Here is an 18,926-nt window from a genome sequence, read left to right on the forward strand (position 1 = left end):
GCAAAGAGCCTTCGTCGAGAAATGGAGAACTCTGTGTTTCATCAGCTCACAGCAGCAGCAGAGATCAAACAGGGAATGACAGAACTTGAATGAATCAGGGAAAATCACAAAGAGATTGAAAAGGCAGTGTGTGCACTGATCAATCAATGCCAAAAGAAGAATGTCCAGATGAGAGAAAAAGAGCTGGATGAAGAATTTGATAAGATGTGGAATGAAACAGTGAAGAAATTGTCTGTTTCTGAACAGAAGGCAACAGATGTCTTCACCAGTGTATCCCACTGCCTGAGATTAAATCTGTCACATAAGGGGAGTCATGCATCTGAATTGTTTAGTCAAAAAAGCTTGAAAGATTGTGGCAATGAGCCTTTCAAATATACAGCTGAAGGGCTCTGGGACAGGTTTACACACAACATGAGCAAGTACTTTAACATTCAAGATCACATCATGAGAGCACAAAAAATGGCTGACAGCATCATAGGTGCTTGCATTCAGTTTTATGATTGTGATTGATGAGAGGCTGCAAAACAATCAGGATGACAAGACTGACATCAAGTTTGAAGTTTCTCTGAAACAACACATCTGTGGAGATGTAGCCAATCACTTTCAGAAAATACTGTATACCTGACTGTGTCTGTGTTTATGTCTCTCTCCTGCTCTCTCTCTCTCTCTCTCTGTGTCTGTCTGTCTTGGCCTGTTAATGATCAATATCCTGCACCTGTGTCTACCTGGAAGACATGGAGCTTACATAGACATGAGTGAGAATTTGGCTTCTTAAACTCGTCTTAATTTCTTAAAAACAGTATCTCCTATTGGAATAATTTTTACTCCACAGACAGCACAAGACTGTTGAACACGTTGATGTGGTTGGTGTTTCTAGAATCAAAAATGTGGATGCAAGAGCAGGTTTCAAAAATGGTTGTTTCTGTGTTTTTCCGAAAATCTTGTTCTGAGTTTTTATTGCAGTTAATGGGGCTGTTGGATGGTACTCTCGCCACTCAGAGGCTCGTAATTCAAATTCTGTAAGTCTCTGTGCTTTGGTAGACACACTGTGTGAAATCAGACAAATTTCTCTACACAGTGGTCAGAAAATTGTGTTGGTAGTTCATCTTATGTATCAGATACACTAGGGATTGAATAACACATTACATTAAATACAAATATGACAGACATATCGACCTCTAAGACTCCACTTGCAGGTATACCCTTTTCCGTATGTTTTATTTCTGCGATAGAATTAATGCATCATCATGGTAATCGAAGGTCCCCAGTTCTGTAAATCCTTGCCCTTCCTCAAACTCATGGGCGCTGTTTTCTCCTGCACATCTTTCTTTGATTTATGCAATGCAACATCACTGCCAGACACCACACACCTCGCTCATCCAGAAACACCCTAACCTCCTACTATACAGACTGCCACACTTTATTATATTTTTCATTTGCTTTTGCGTTAATCTTTTGCTTTTGTATAAAACTTTGTATAAAATACAATAATACAATAATAAGATATGTGTGTTTGTGTATGTGTCACAACCAAGTGGCAACATCCCCCACTGGTTTGTGAGCTGCTGTTATGATGACTCAAGATTGTAATTTGGATGTTGACATCTTGGTTTTTTGGAACCAGAAGAAACAATATTTGAACAATAAGGTGGATCTGAGGAGGAGTGAGGGGTGGATCTGACCTGCTCTGTCCTCTATCCTGATTTTCAGGCAGGTCGCTGTGTGTGGTACAGTCTGTCAATCACACAGTAGCCCCAACCTAATGCATACCCTGCTTTACGGTCTATTGTCCTCTAAATTGGACCATAATATAAAAAAATGAACATCACGTTGGATTGAAGAAGACTTGAAACTAGCGACTGAGAGCACGAACTCATTAGAAAAAACATTTACTGAGGTAATAAACTGAGAGAGAAGTAGAGACATTTTCCCAAAGACTTTAATACAATCAGACTTCTTTTTGCAACCAGTGAAGTTGACCCCTGATGGTCATTATATAGAATGAAGGTTTAAGGCACTTCTGCACTGGCTTCACTTTTCAGACCCAGAGTCTACATCTATTTTTATATACAGTCTGTGGTGACAACAAACAACTTTATGGTGAAAATGTGTAATCACTATTATGCGATTCCTGTGGCTACAACATTGATTTCTTACATTGTCAATTCTGCAACACAACATATGGTAATGCACTAAGCCACATAAGGTGACTTTTATCTAAGTTTCCTTTTTAAGTTTACAGGAAATGGTGATTTTAGCTTCTCAGAAATCACATGATCATGACACCAAAAGTGAAAGAGGCCTCATCAACAGAATAAAAGGAGGGGTCTGCATTGTCATATGCAGCGAAGTCAGGTGCTCCATCTGCAGCAACAAGACAAATACTTCATCTATGAATCCTGCATATCTACGAAAAACTCCTGGCTAAAAGAATGTGGGTTTCTATATGCTATTGCTTTTTCAGTGAACAATATAGCTGCTTTTTGAACAATTAATTACTAATGTAATCTGCTACTACAGGGCTTTCATTGCCTCCACTGTAAATTATTATTCAAACTTGGCAAAGGAAACGTTTTACTGTATTTTCAATGTTTTTATTTTTATTAACAGAGGAGTGGATGATATATATTATTTATGACACACCACCAGACCTGGGAAGTACAACACATATTTAAAAAAATATTAATTTTGTCAGTGATGCAAAAGGAAATTTTACATTACTTTACTTTGTGTGTTTTGCCAGCTATTACTGTGAAGTGGGACAGAACCAAGTTCAGCAAAGAGAGGCAGGGTTAGGAATGGTAGTCTCTGAACAAGTCTGTATCATTGTAGCTAGATACATGACGAACAAATCTACTTAACAGATCTACTTAACCTAACTCTCTGCACTGTTTTTTCAGCTATAGGCGTTTGCTGTCGAAGATGACTAACTGTTCCTGTAGATCAGGGAGAATGAACCAAAAAAATCATGAAAATAATTCCCAGTATCACCCTGTGCATTGCCAAACCTTACACACAAGATTTGAAGACTGTTACCATGAATTGTGATTGTAATTAGGAAATTTGCCTCATACAACTATCCATCTAAGTTACCCACAGGGGGGCGAGGATGTTTCTCGTTTATGCTCATGTTTGGTTCAACAGTTAATTTGTTTTTGCAGGATCAGTAACAAGATGCAGGATGGGTGGGAGTTGCTGCTGCCAGTCCTTGCAGTCCCCTGAGGATATGAAGAATGAAGATATATACAGACTTGCCTTGACATCTGTACACACAAGTAAGTTAAGGGACAATTTAGGTATTAAAAATGATGCAAAATGTTCTTCCAAGATTGCAGATGCACTGACGAAAAATAATTATGTGAAATAACAGTATCATGTATAAATGTAAAAGCAGACCTCAGTGTAAAAAAAAAAAAAAAGAACAAACTCACTTAAGTGAATGATTTGAGATGAAAGCGCCTTCAAACTCATGGCCTAAGGACACGGTTGATTAGAGGTGAGTTGTTTTCCCTTCTTTGGACTATAATGTGTTTGCATTGACAGATTGTTTTCATGATACCATTCCCAAAACTAAAAGTTATTGAAATCAATAAAGATGATCGAAGGCCATAACCACAAAGAGTTCAAAGGACATTCTGGTTCCTTGTGGACATAGACACTGAATTAAATACTTCCTCAGGGATGACCAGCATATAGTGTTATAAGTAATCCTGACTACTACAATTTTACATCAGCCAAATCTAATGACAACTGGGTATGACAGTGGCAGAGTTCACTCATTAATGCATGGGGCTTTTCTCAAATCTTCCTACATACCTTATGTCTTTAGCAGCCTAGTACTAAAATGTAGATTAAAATCATGTTGCTTGTAAACTATTCAGGAAGTATTATCAACTGTAAAAATGCACAAAAAATATTTTTGTCATCTTACTGTAGCTGTAACCCGTATACTTCACTTAACACAGCAGCTGCTGATACCAGCTCTTCTACAGACCCTCTGCCCTTAAGACTTTCCATACATGCAAAGCTGCTGCCCATACCCCAAAGAACGCCAAAGAGACCACTTCAAAGCTCTGCAGATTTGTTCATGTTCCATAGTCACTGCAGACCCAGCTTGTTAGCCTTACTCTGATTACTGCTGCCAAAAACTATTTGAAATTTTGATTTGTCAGACCACAGGACAGTTTTCCATTTCACCTCAGACCATCTTAAATGAGCTCGGGTCCAAAGAAGTCGGCGATGTTTCTGGATCATGTTTAGATATGGTTTCTGCTTTGCCTGGTAGAGTTTCAACCTGCATTTGTGGATGCAGTGATGTACTGTGTTCACAGACAATGGTTTTTAGGAGTGTTCCCAAACCCTTGCAGGGATACACACATAGAATCGTGTCTGTCTTTAATGCAGTGCCGCCTGAGGAACCGTAGTTTACAGCCATCGAATACAGGTTTTCAGCCTTGTCCCTTTGCCTACAGAGATTTCTCCAGATTATCTGAATCTTTTAATGATATTATGAACCATAGCTTCTGAAATCCCCAAATTCTTTGCAATTTTACATTGAGGAACATTATTCTTTAATTGTTACTCCGCCTCTTTTTATACCCAATCATCTACTGACCTGTTACCAATTAATCTAATTAGTTGTGAGATATTCAACCAGGTGTTTTTTTTTAGGATTACACAACTTTTTCAGTCTTTTGTTGCCCCTGTCCCATCTTTTTTGAAACGTGTTGCTGGCATCATATTCAAATTATGCAAATATTTTTCATAGAACAATCAAATTTCAGCATTTCAACATTTGATATGTTGTCTTTGTTCTATTTCCAATTAAATATGGGTTTGCATGATTTGCAAATCATCACATTCTGTTTTAATTTTCATTTGACACAGTGCCCCAATTTTTTTGGAAACAGGCTTGTATACCAAAAATATTTTACCATTTCTAATGGATCAAACATTATGTCGCCATAGACCTGTGCATAACACATTGATTCACTCAATAAAATAATTCTCAATTTCATATATCACATATAAGACAATTTCTTAGTGTCGCTAGGGTGGGACTGTTGTAATTTTTTGGTCAGCCCAATCTAGTCCCAACCTACTGCTGCCTATACTGAGAGGAGGGACTGTCATGATTTCTAACATCCCACAAATACCCTCTATCATGTTATTGTGGGAAATTAACAGTGTTATTTTCCAGTGAAAACAGTAATGGAATGAAAATGCAGTATCCATTCATTTACACTATGGTATGCTAATAATCCCACAATGCAGTTGACTGTATTATGTAATGCAAAAATTGCAATTGGGTGAAACTACACCTGTCAACAATGATGCAAAATAATAATGAGTCATAAATGTCAGAACAATGGATGACAACTGTGTGTGGCCTGTACAGAAACAATGAAATTTTCCACAGGGACCTACTTCCAGTGTTGTGCAAGTTCACTCTTTAGAAGAGCTAGTTAAAAGTTCAGTTCACAAAGATTGACATGAACTAGTTCACATTAATTTCTTCCATTTAAAAAATAATCTTTCTCCTACCCATCCATCCCCAGCCCAATGTCATTGCCAGTCATTGCTACAAACTAAATGAATTACTGTATACCACTATGGAGTCACAGAGGTTACTTTTAAAAGCTAAGAAAAAATCATTGTGAGGATATGTTTCATATGTATATGCTGTGAGTTTGACTCAGGTAGAAACTTTGCGGCTGTTGGTTCATGGCCTTATACTTAATGATTTCTTGAAATCATCATTAATTAGCAGATATTTCAAAAGACTGGTCAGATGCTTCAACTCAGTGTGTCATTTCAAATTCGTTGCTCATGTGGCTGACATTTGGACTTGTGTTTTTTCAGACCTGGCAGACAGATGTTACATAAAAACATGAGATTTTTCTTCTTTGAAATCTACACAGTTTTTTCATAAATGTCCTTCAAATATTAAAAAACGAAATGTTTTCAGCAGTACTAGTAGCTGTGTTGTTTGAATTACTGGCACTATACATGGGACGCATACCAGGTGCTGTAAATCCTTGTGTGCTGCTGTAAAACACAGTTGTTGTGATGTTTTTTTGGCAGTTGGAAAACAGCTTTTTGGTGCATTAGTCCCACCTTCTATTGCGTGAGCATCATTATCTCTCTAAAGAGTTAACAACACTCACATTCAGGTTCATTCATTGAAAATGGATATTGTACATTCAGTTTACTGTTCACCAAAAATTAGCATGTTCAATGAATTACACTCATTGAAAAAATTCATACACAACACTCCTGAATACTGGGGCAACTTTCCAGCCAAGCAACCTAGATAAATTTTACTTTTGCATGTACAGGCATACAAAGTGAGGTAAGTGAGTAAGCCAAACAAAAGTTGGGAGGTAAATTTAATTTATGTTTATGCCACTGTCCTAATACCACATAATACTACATGCTTATTTTTTCTGGAGGCAGGGGCTGTAATAATCAAATGAATCAATTTGGGATCAAGACGCAGTATTGGGCCAAAATAACAATCGAAATGCAAAACAATAGTTCTGTGAGTGTGGACTGGAATAAAATATATTGGTGGGTTGCTCGAAGACAAAACTAAAGCATGTTTTCCAATAAATTACAGTGATTGGCAGTGTAAATACTTTAAATGAAAAAGATAGAATAGAATTTCATCAAGATTACCTCCTGTATAATGTCTGAAAGTCCAATTACAGTAAATCAAGTTTTCAAATGTAGCTTACTTCAAAAGCAGGATGTGAAGTTGTACATGACCTGATATTTGAATGCATGGATAGATTCTGTGTCAATTAATTTTTAAATCTATATTTTACAACACATGCTTTGCCTTGCTTGCTTTGAAATAACAAGTACTTTCATGCCTGCAGAGACACAACTGAAGAGCTTGTTGGAGGATCTGGGGTTGGTGCAGCACTACACGGAGAAGTTATCGCTGAGCAAAATACTTCAGATTGATGAGAAGACCATTACAGATGAACCTGCCAAGTGTCAATCAGATCTTCCATGGTATTTTCTCAAGAAACTAATGATGGTTAATGTGACAGCCAGGAATATGACATGTACATCAGAATGTGAATTACGCTGTGATGCTGCATCAGAGATTAAAGAACTCAATTTTCATAATCTGCTTGACAGACCAAACTCTAGTGACATGCTAAACCCTCTTGACATAATCACTGCTCTCTTTCTGTGTTCTGATGGGTTTGTACAGCAGGAGATGGCACTCAAAATGTCTATGTGCAGTTTGCTGCTTCCTAATTGTGACACACAACAGTGCACACTAATGCTGTGGGCCTTGAGAGACATTGTTAAAAAGTACAGACCTGAGTCACTTTCACAATCCAAGGGCTTTATTGAAGGAAGAATTGTTCTCTCTGAACTTCCAATGATATCCTTTGTGAGACTGGGGGAATGCTCCTTGTCCAAGTCAGAGATTCTCAATAAGCTTCTGAGCAATTCTCAGCAGTACCATGACACCTTTATTCACCACGATATGGAGTGTGGTGACAGTCCAAGAAGAATATCTGATGGACTGACTGAAATCACTTGGTACCTTCCTTGTGGAAACAAAAACATTGATATTTTCAGTGAGCCAGTAGCTGGAGCTAACCTTTGTGGGGACATTGCTTCATTTGAAACACAGTTTTCTTTTTTGTGTCAGACATCTGCAGCAGTTTTTGTGTTCTTTGACATTTGGACTCTCAGAGCAAGTTGCTTACAAACCAACACAACAAGGCACGGATCTTCTTGGTGGGCCACTGCCAAAGCAAGAGCTTCAATATAAATGCTCTTAAGAAATTAGCAACTGACTTGGACTTAACTAAGAACATCATTATTAAGACTAAGCAAACAAATGATGCAGACTTTGTCAAAGCTCTGCGAAAAACAGTGAAGGGTATAGTTGAAAACTAGATGCTTAATAACCAAAACCACAGGGCACAGATCTTCTTGGTGGGTAACGATCAAAGCAGGTGCTTTAACATGGATGCTCTAAAAAAGGCAGCAACCAAGCTGGACTTGACAAAGAACATTATTATGAAGACTAAGCGTATGAATGATGCAGACTTTGTCAAAGTTCTGAGAAAAACAGTGAGGAGTGTAGTTGAAAACTCAAAGATAAAGATGAGCATTGAGAAGATGTCTGACATTGCTCATGAATTGGGAATCTTGGTTGATGAGGACTGTCCAAAGTGCCAGACTGCCAAGGAAAATGCAGATGGCATAACTGCAAAAATACAAAACACTTTTAAATACAAAGAAGACCAGCTTCCACTGCAAGGTGAAATATGGAAGGAACTGACAAGCTTAGAGAAGGAGGAGTTTCGGCTTCAAAATGTTGGGTCTGAAGACATAGAAACTTACAAAAGTGATCTTCAGGTACAGAAAGAAACACTTCGGAAGAAACAGAACTCTTATGACATGTCAGCTGCAATGACATGCTTCATCAGTGCAATATCAAGCCCAGGGAATGAGAGATGTTATTTCCTGAAGTGGATGTGAATGAACCTCGATAACCTGTCTCAAGAAAAACTGTCTGACCTCAGGGAGCAATATAAAGAAAAGTGCAAGAATTCTGAGAACAAAGATGAGATGAAAGACATTGACAGACAGCTTTCCAACAGTTCACTAGGGACTGAACATTTCTTCCGTGAAATGGGTCAGATGTATGAAGCTTCAATTTCCCTTCCAGAAACAAACCCATCACATCAACAATTACAGCATCTGCCCAAACTCTGTGCAGAATTGTTGCTGGATTGATTTCCTCTTGAGCTTGTAGACGGAGATGCATCCAACATACCTCTCAGATGGGTGAGTGATGTTCTCTCTCAGCTCCATGACTTGGTGTCTCCAAACAACAAGATACTTGCTCATCAGAATCAATGATGATGTCAAAAAAGTGCTCAACTGTGACTTCATGGTGATCATTGACACTGAGGGCTTAAAGTCACCAGAGCTTGCACAACTAGATGACAGCCATGAGCATGACAACGAGCTTGCAACACTTGCCGTGGGGCTGAGTGATATCACCATTATCAATATTGCAATGGAGAATTCCACAGAAATGAAGGACATCCTGAAAATAGTTGTGCATGCTTTTCTCAGGATGAAAGAGGTGGGAAAGAAGCCTCAATGTCAGTTTGTTCATCAGAATGTGTCAGATGTTTCAGCCCATGAGAAGAAATTAAGAGACAGGAAACTGCTTTTGGAACAGTTAAACGAGATGACACAGGCAGCAGCCAAAATGGAGAAGAAAGAGGAGAACAAGAGCTTCACGGATGTGATGGAGTACAGTCCAGATACTGGGAACTGGTACATTCCTGGACTCTGGAATGGAAACCCACCAATGGCACCAGTCAATGCAGGGTACAGCGAAGCTGTATATGAGCTCAAGAAAAACATCATCCAACTGGGAAAGTGTCAATCATCTGCTAATGATGTCTCGGAGTTTAAAGAGTGGATGTCAAGCCTGTGGACTGCAGTAAAGCATGAAAACTTCATCTTCCGTTTCAGAAACAGTCTCGTGGCTGATGCATACATGAGACTATGCACTGAATTCAACAAATGGGAATGGGAATTCAAAAAAGACATGTACAAGTGGGTTACAAATTCTGAAACAACAATTTCAAATTTTGGCACAGTTGCTGCACAATCTGAAACAGCTGACATGAAAGATGTTATGTCTTTGAAAAGTGAAGCCTCCACAGTGCTGTCTAAGTGGGAGACAAAGCTTCTTGAAAATCTGACAAAGTACTTCAAGCAAACAGAGGGTCATGTCTATTTAGTAGAAGGATACAAAGAGGACTTTGCAAACAGTGCAAAGAGCCTTCGACGAGAAATGGATAACTCTGTGTTTCACCAGCTCACAGCAGCAGCAGAGATCAAACAGGGAATGACAGAACTTGATAGAATCAGGGAAAATCACACAAAAGAAATTGAAAAGGCAGTGTGTGCACTGATTGATCAATGTCGAAAGAAGAATGTCCAGATGAGAGAAAAAGAGCTGGATGAAGAATTTGACAAGATGTGGAATGAAACAGTGCAGAAATTGTCTGTTTCCGAACAAAAGCCAACAGATGTCTTCATCAGTGTATCCCACTACTTGAGATTAAATCTGTCACACAAATGGGACCATGCATCTGAACTGTTGAGTAAAAAAAGTCTCACAGATTGTGGCCATATTCCTTTCAAATGTACAGCTGAAGGGCTCTGGCAAAAGTTTAAACAAAAAATGAGCAAGTGGTTTAACCTTCAAGATCACATTATGATGGTACAAAAATTGCAGACAGCATCATAGATGCTTGCACACAGTTTGTAACTGAAAAAATGGAAAGAAAAAATAATTACCATGACACTTACATCCAGGAGATCCTACACATGATTGATGAGAGGCTGCAAAACAATCAGGAAGTCAAAACGAACAGTGAATTTGAAGTTTCTCTGAAACAACACATCTGTGGACTTGCAACCAGACACTTTCAGAAAATGCATGAAGATTTCCTACATGAGAATGATCCTTACAGATGTCTGAATCAAAACAAAGAGAAGTTCTGTGCTGATTTTAAAGACATATTCAATGAACGAGACCAGTGCCAGAAGAAGGCAGAAGAATTCACCAACAAATGCTTGAAGCCTGCAGTCAACTGTTCCCTGGGTCCTGATATCATTGATGAGATGCTGATACAACAGAAGTTCAGTACAAGGATGTCCTTCCAGTATTCAATTTTACTGGATTTGCTTTCAAATGGTGACTTTAAAAACTATTGGAGTTATATGTGCTCATATGAGGAATATGTAAAGGACTGGATACTTTACCAAATAGTGACTCACTTCTCAAATGGTTCGAAGATGTTTGAGTTTGAGGACCGACATCTTCAGTCATGTATCAATAGCATAAATGATGCTATCAACAAGGCTAAAATGAAAAAGAGTGGAAACCTGAAGACATTTGTTGAAGATATCTGCAAAGAACTTGGAGATAAACCTGTAATTTCCCAGGATGCTCTTGGTGCTTTCATGATCCTCAACAATGCAAACCTGGAATAGTTTGCTCACTGGTTCACAGAGTGTGTGAATGAGATGGCACAAGCTCTTAGAGAAGAGTTTAAAAGTACAAACATCCAGATGAAACTGAAACATCTCCATGTGAACCCCCACAATGAGCTTTTCACCAGACTGACTGGATGTGGTAAACAGTGTCCATTCTGTGCTGTGCCCTGTGAGGCAGGAGGAAAAGCCCATACTGAGCACTGGGCTTCACTGCATCGGCAAGGTCTGGGTGGATACAGCTGGCATGCAACAGAAAAACTTGTCACTGACATATGCTCTTCCCTTGTGGTAAGTAACAGCTGTTTTCGTTGTAATGCTACAACGAATGAATGGCACCTTTACAAGTGTTACAAAGACATTTTCCCAGACTGGAAAATTCCTCCAGATATAAGTCTCCAGGCATCAGACTACTGGAAATATATCATGGAAGGGTTTAACAGTGACTTTGCAGAGGCATATAATGCAAATCCTGCTTATCTTCCTTCAACCTGGAAAAATATCACACCTAAGCAGGCAGAGGAGAGTCTCAGAGAGGCATTTCACATCAAGTGAGAGACTACATGATATGTGGTTAGAGGTGCACATTCTCCTCATTACCTTGATTCATTCGTCATTCTCATGAATATTTTGATCTTATTTATGTTCTATGACATAGAAAAAAAATCAACAGTAACATACTGAATACAGGAGAGATACTGTATTTTACCAGTCGCTTACAATAGAGAAATATATAAAAACAAATCAAAAACACAGCAGTTTGTGCTCAGCTTCATCTGAAATCAATGCTATGCGTTAAAAAAAAAAAAAAAAAAAATCAGCTACAACTCTAAAATGTTTGTTCGGCGCACATCTACATACCAAGTTAAATTAAATCTATGTTTTTTGTGATTTTCTGTCACACATCATCAGTATAAAGCCACTGAAAAGATGTACGCATATAAAGAAACAAGGTGTCAGAAAAATGTGTCTTTTATCAAATGAAATATGATATGTAATCTTTACTTTTTGCCTTTGTGACATATCTGATATTAAAATACATGTATTGTTTTATCTCTTTAAAAAGATCATTCAGTCTGTGTGCAGTATTGTCATAGAACAGAAATATGTTTCGTACAATGTCATCTTTTTTCTATGTCAGAATTAAAATATCTGTTTTTGTTTCTGTGAAATGTCTGATGTAAAATGTTAAAATTTTCAGAGTCGTAAAAGATCATTCAGTATATATGTAACATGTAGTTTATATACATTGTAGTGGGAAAACCCCCCCAGAAAAGACCAGTCTGACAAATCTAGCAGTTATCACCCTAACCTCTTCATCCGCGTATGTCATCATCAGTTTATAAATCATTTTATCCTTCAAAAGTTCATGTCCCTCATGTATGTAATGTAACAGGAAATAGCTGCAAAATGTGTTTTCTTATTGTGGTTTCCTCAAGGACATCACACCATATCTGTGTATAAAGTAACTGAGAAAGAGATGATGGTTCTTACTGTCTGAAACTCTGGGTCGTAACATCCCCAGCTGCATGTGTGATGATAAAACTATTGTTTGTGAAGGTTTTTCTCTCAGTATTTCCATCACATGACAGTTTTTTTGGTTTTCTTCTTTCTTTCTTCTTAAAAGGGGGTCTCCCCATAAAAAGGTTAAGAACTCCTGCTCTATGCCATACAGCATTCCCACCTTTTTAGGTACCATCTGCAAACATCTTGTAAGTTCAGGTTTGTTAAAAAATAAATCTTGATGATGTAACTGTCTTCTGTTTTTCTGAACAGTGTGTCTGGATGGAGTCTTGACTGGATTGAGATAGGAGGGATTTGAGTATTTCAGACATTACGCAGGCTGACAGAGCCATAGGTCTATTGAGCCATCTATTCCTTTAGCCTTCAGTCGTAATGACTCTATGAGCTTCTTTACAAATAAAATTGTAATCTCTTGATCCAGATGTATTAGCCAGCTACAGTCTTATATCCATCCTCCCCTTTATTTCCAAAATACTTGCACAGAATCAGCTCTGGTTAAGGTTACCAATGATCTCCTCATAACCTCAGACAATGGACTTGTCTCTATACTTCTCCTAGATCTTAGTGCTACATTTGACACCATTGACCACAAGATCTTATTACACAAACTAGAACATGTCACTGGCATTAAAGGAACTACACCAGGCTGGTTTAAGACATACTTATCAGATAGATTCCAGTTTGTTCGTGTTAATAATGACTCTTCTATGCACACAAAAGTTAGTCATGGGGTTCCACAAGGTTTTGTGCTGGAACTGATACTTTTCACCCTATATATGCTTCCTTTAGGCAATATTTTCAGGAAGCACCAGATAGAGAAAAGGTCAGGACTGCCAAAACAAATATCTTTCAAATATCTTGATCTGGACCCATGTGTAGAACAGACAGATCACTGACTGACCAACTTCAGCAGAGGCCATATGCTGTTAGTGAGGCAACAAAACTTGAGAGTTGACAACAGATTTTTATGTCCGCTACTTTCAAATTCACTGGAATTTCTGCACCATTTGAACAGAGATGATTTTTGTGATTGTTTCTTTAATGTTTACGATTTTTTCTTTCATTTCCTGAGAGCATTATCAGATAGTAGTTTTTTTAAGAAATGCTGTGTAAAACAAGATCAAGGGTGTGGTTAAAGCAGTGAGTGTATTTGCTTATATTTTGCGAAAAGCCACTTGAGTTTGATAATAAATCAAATTCAGAACTAACACTGTTGCTGTCAACATCCACATAAATAGTGTAATCATCCACCTATATCAGTGATTGTATCTGTACTAAGCACTAACTCAGATAAAAAGTCTGAGATATGTTCATTTAATTTAGGTGGTTGGGGTTCCAGACACCATCACTATGGGGGAGTTTTGGGAGGGTCATATCTTTGACTTTGCAGAGGCATATGATGCTAATCCTGCTGATGTTCCTGAAACTATAACATATAAATATATATAAATATTACAACTGACCAGGCAGAGGAAAGTCTCAAAGAGTCATTCATGCAGCAAGTAAGAGACTACTGTACATGCTGTGTGATTCCAGAGGTGAACGCTCTCCTCATTTTATCCTCTCATGGATATTTTGGTCTTACTTGTTTCATACAAATACAATTAAAATAAATAAAATCTTTGTTAAAGTTTGATTTTATGATTTTGTTTGACCTATCTGCATCATTACATTGCCACCAAAAAGATGGGCACAAATAAAGCAACAAAGTGTCAGAAAAATGTTTTTCTTTTATCAAATAAAATATAATATGGATTATATTACTGATTGCTTTTGTGACTTACCTGGTATGGTATGTATTATTTCATGTCTTTTAAAAGATCAGTCAACATTGTATGTGGTATTGTTATAACAGGACAGGAACTTGTTCAGTACAAGTATGTGATATGTGATGTAGTATGTGTTGTGTCAACAGTATGATTATTTTGGAGGCTGCAGTTTGTGTTGCTGTATAGCATTATACAAAGTTGTGTCTGTTGTTTAGCCTACCCTGATTTATTTGAATGGAGTGGACAGAATAAAAAGCCATGGCTTCAAGCACCACAAACAACAAACAACAACAAATTAATATTGTAAAACACAACATCATCTCTCCTTTTGTTTGTATCTGCAGAGTATTTAAACTAGTAATGTACAAACACACTAACTGTACCTGTAGATCAGGGAGAATGAACCAAAAAAATAATGAAAATAAATCCCAGTATCACCCTGTACACTGTCAAACCCTACACACATTTGAAGACTGATTACCATGAATTGAAATAAAGGAATTGTGATTGTAATTAGGAAAATGGCCTTGTAAAACTATTTCCTCCCATCCTGTGATTCTGGATGGGTATCATACTGCTTGATAATAGCTGATAATGGAAAGTTAACCACAAGGGGCGCTAGGTTGTTTCCTGTTTATGCTCATGTTTGGTTCAACAGTTAATTTGTTTTTGCAGGATCAGTAACGAGATGCAGGATGGGAGGGGGTTGCTGCCGCCAGTCCTTGCAGTCCCCTGAGGATATGAAGAATGAAGATATATACAGACTTGCCTGAACATCTGGACACACAAGTAAGTTAAGAGAAAATTTAGGTATTAAAAATGATGCAAAATGTTCTTCCAAGATTGCAGATGCACTGACTAAAAATAATTCTGTGAAATAGGAATATCACATAAAAATGTAAACACAGACCAAAGTATAAAAGAATAAAAATCCTCCACAAAGAATTCAAAGGCCATTCTGGTTCCTTGTGGACTGAATACTTTCTCAGGGATGACCAGCATACAATGTTATAAGTAATCCTGACAACTACAATTTTCAGCCAAATCTAATGACAACTGAAAAGGGTATGACAGGGACTCAGAGTTGTGGCAGAGTTAACTCTTCAAATCTTCCTAAATACCTTGTGTCTTTAGCAACCCAGTACTAAATGGTTTTTGTCTTTTTGAAATTGTTTTATTTCAACTGTTTATACTGTACTATATTACACATAGCCTAGTGTAACTTCTTACTGTAGCTGTAACCTGTATACTCCACTTAACACAGCAGCTACTGATACCAGCTCTTCTACAGACCCTCTGCCCTTAAGACTTTCCATACATGCAAAGCTGCTGCCCATACCCCAAAGAACGCCAAAGAGACCACTTCAAAGCTCTGCAGATTTGTTCATGTTCCATAGTCACTGCAGACCCAGCTTGTTAGCCTTACTCTGATTCCTGCTGCCTCACAGGCCCTGTTCAGACCTGGTATTAAAATCCATCTTAAGTGATCTGATCACAAGTGGTTCAGCTCTAAGTTCAGGTGTGAACACACTCAGGACGCATTCAGGATGCATTTGAGGTTTGATCACTCAGGCCACATTCGGAGGTGGTCTGGGCCATATGTGGCAACAATGTGAATGCAAATGTGTCCTGGCCACATTGATGGACCACCTACTCTACTGATGTCCTCTGCCACAGTCTAATGAGTCCCGTCACAGTTTCATAATAGCCCTGTTTCCAAAAAAGTTGGGACACTATATAAAATGTAAATAAAAACAGAATATGATGATTTGTAAATCATGTAAACCCATGTTTAACTGAAAATAGAACAAAGAGAACATATCAAATGTTGAACTTTTATTGTTTTATGAAAAATATCTGCTTAATTAGAATTTGATGAAAGCAACACATTTCAAAAAAGTTGGGACAGGGGATGTTTACTACTGTGTTGCGTCACCTCTTCTTTTAACAACACTGTAAACGTTTGGTAACTGAGATCGGTTGCTGGAGTTTTGAAAGTGAAATGTTGTCCCATTCTTGCCTGATACAGGATTTCAGCTTGTCAACAGTTCTCCTTAGTCGTGTTTTTCATTTCATGATGTGCCAAATGTTTTCAATGGGTGACAGGTCTGCACTGCAGGCAGGCCAGTGGCCGAACTCTTCTACTCCGGAGCCATGCTGTTGTAATATGTGCAGAATGTGGTTTGGCTTTGTCTTAAAGAAATATGCAAGGCCTTCTCTGAAAAAGACTGGATAGCAGCATATGTTGCTCCACAACTTGTATATATGGTTCAGCATTAATGGAGCCTTCCCAGATGTGCAAGCTATCCAAGCCATGGGCACTAATGCACCCCCACATCATAACAGACACCTGTTTTGGAACTGAGTGCTGATAACAAGCTGGATGGTCCCTCTCCTCTGTAGCTCAGAGGATGCAACATCCAGATTATCTGAATCTTTTAATGATATTATGAACCACAGCTGCGGAAAGCCCCAAATTCTTTGCAATTTTATGTTGAGGCACATCATTCTTTAATCGTTACACTATATGCCCACACAGTCTTTCAGAGAGTGGTGAACCTCTCCCCATCTTCACTGCACAGAGACTCTGCCTCTCTGGGAGGCTGTTTTTATACCCAATCACCTACTGACCTGTTACCAATTAATCTAATTAGTCGTGAGATATTCAACCAGGTGTTTTTTTTTAGCATGACACAACTTTTCCAGTCTTTTATTGCCCCTGTCCCAACTTTTTTGAAACATGTTACTGGCATCAAATTCAAATTGAGCATATATTTTTCATAAAACAATAACATTTCACCATTTGATATGTTGTCTTTGTTCTATTTCCAATTAAATATGGGTTTACATGATTTGCAAATCATCAGTTTCTGTTTTTATTTTCATTTTACACAGTGTCCCAACTTTTTTGGAAACAGTTTTGTATACCAAAAATATTTTACCATTTCTAATGGATAAAAATGTATTTCACTGTAGAGCTGTGCATAACGCATTGAGTTCCTCAATAAAATAATTCTCAATTTCATATATCACATATAAGACAATTTCTTAGTGTTGCTAGGGTGGGACTGTTATAATTTTTTGGTCAGCCCAATCTAGTCCCAGCCTAATCCTGAACCATGCAAACCAGGAATAGTTTGCTCACTGGTTCACAGAGTGTGTGGATGAGATGGGAAGAGCTCTTAGAGAAGAGTTTAAAAAAACAAACATCCAGATGAAAGTGAAACATCTCTACGTGGAGCCCCAGACAGAGCTTTTCACCAGAGTGACTGGATGTGGTAAACAGTGTCCATTCTGTACAGCTCCATGTGAGGCAGGAGGAACAGCACATACTGAGCACTGGGCTACAATGTATCGGCCAGAGGGTCTGGGTGGAAACCGATGGCACAAAAAAGGAAAACCTTGTCACTGACATATGCTCTTCATCTGTGATCAGTAACGCCTGTTTTCATTGCAATGCCACAAACAATGAGCAACACCCTTACAAGCGTCACAAAGGAATTTTCCCAGCTGGAACATTCCTCCAGATGTAAGTCTCCAGGCATCCGACTATTGGAAATATGTACTGGCAAGGTTCAACAGTGAGTTTGCAGAAGCTTATAATGCAAATCCTGCTGATATTCCTCCAAACTAGAAAAATATCACACCTAAGCAGGCAGAGGACAGTCTCAGACAGTCATTTCACATCAAGTGAGAGAGTATATGCTATGTGGTTACAGAGGTGCGCATTTTTTTTCATTACATTGATTCATTCATTATCCTCTCAGGGATATTTTTTATCTTACTTGTGTTATATGACATGGACAAAAATCACAAACAGAAACATACTGTATAAAAGAGAGATACTGTATTTTATCACCATAACTTACAATAGGAAAATTAAAAGACACTGCAATTGGTGTTCGCCTTCATCTGAGATTGATGTCGCGTTTAATAAAAATAATCAACTTTAACTCTATGTTGATATTAAGCTCAACAAAGTGAAAGAAAAATTTGTCCATTGTCAAATGAAACATGACATGCAAACTTTTACTGTTTGTTTTTGTGACTTATCTGATATGAAGTATTTACATGTATTGTTTTATGTCCTTTAAAAGATCAGTAAACATTGTATGTGGTATTGTCAAAGTGATAGTAACAATGTGCCATTTTTTCTCCATCAGAATCAATTATTTTTTATGATGCAAAATATTTTCAATGTAGTAAAAGATCATTCAGTCTGTATGTCAAAAATGTCATTCATACATGAGTTTTTTTTTTCCTTTTGTTTATTTTTTATTTGAGCATAATATATGATTTTCTTAATCAGAATTTAGAATCTCTTAATTTTTATTTAATTGATGTATCTGGTGTCAAATACGTACACTTTTAAAGGAATTAAAAGAACATTTATTGATGTCGTCAATATGTATATTTTACTTATTTCTGTTAACTGATTCAATAAAGGAACAAAATCAGCAGTCAGGAAATAAATGATGCAATAATTAAATTAATGCTTTGTAGATAAGAATCACAACATACTGTGTATACGAACTTCGTTTTGGGTTTTTCAGCAGAGAATGTAAAAACAAGACA

At 37.7% G+C, this 18,926-nt stretch overlaps 3 pseudogenes; all 3 read left to right on the forward strand.

The window, feature by feature from the left end:
• The first annotated feature begins 6,871 nt into the window (after positions 1–6,871).
• LOC139621270 (up-regulator of cell proliferation-like) lies at positions 6,872–7,926 on the forward strand (annotated as a pseudogene).
• Positions 7,927–7,995: 69 nt separating this feature from the next.
• Positions 7,996–10,309, forward strand: LOC139622202 (interferon-induced very large GTPase 1-like; annotated as a pseudogene).
• On the forward strand, positions 9,463–11,613 carry LOC139622203 (interferon-induced very large GTPase 1-like; annotated as a pseudogene).
• Positions 11,614–18,926: the final 7,313 nt, after the last annotated feature.

The sequence above is a fragment of the Trachinotus anak genome, unplaced genomic scaffold (assembly GCF_046630095.1).
Source record: "Trachinotus anak isolate AG129_WGS33_773 ecotype Australia unplaced genomic scaffold, CSIRO_AGI_Tana_v1 ptg000005l, whole genome shotgun sequence".
NCBI lineage: Eukaryota > Metazoa > Chordata > Actinopteri > Carangiformes > Carangidae > Trachinotus > Trachinotus anak.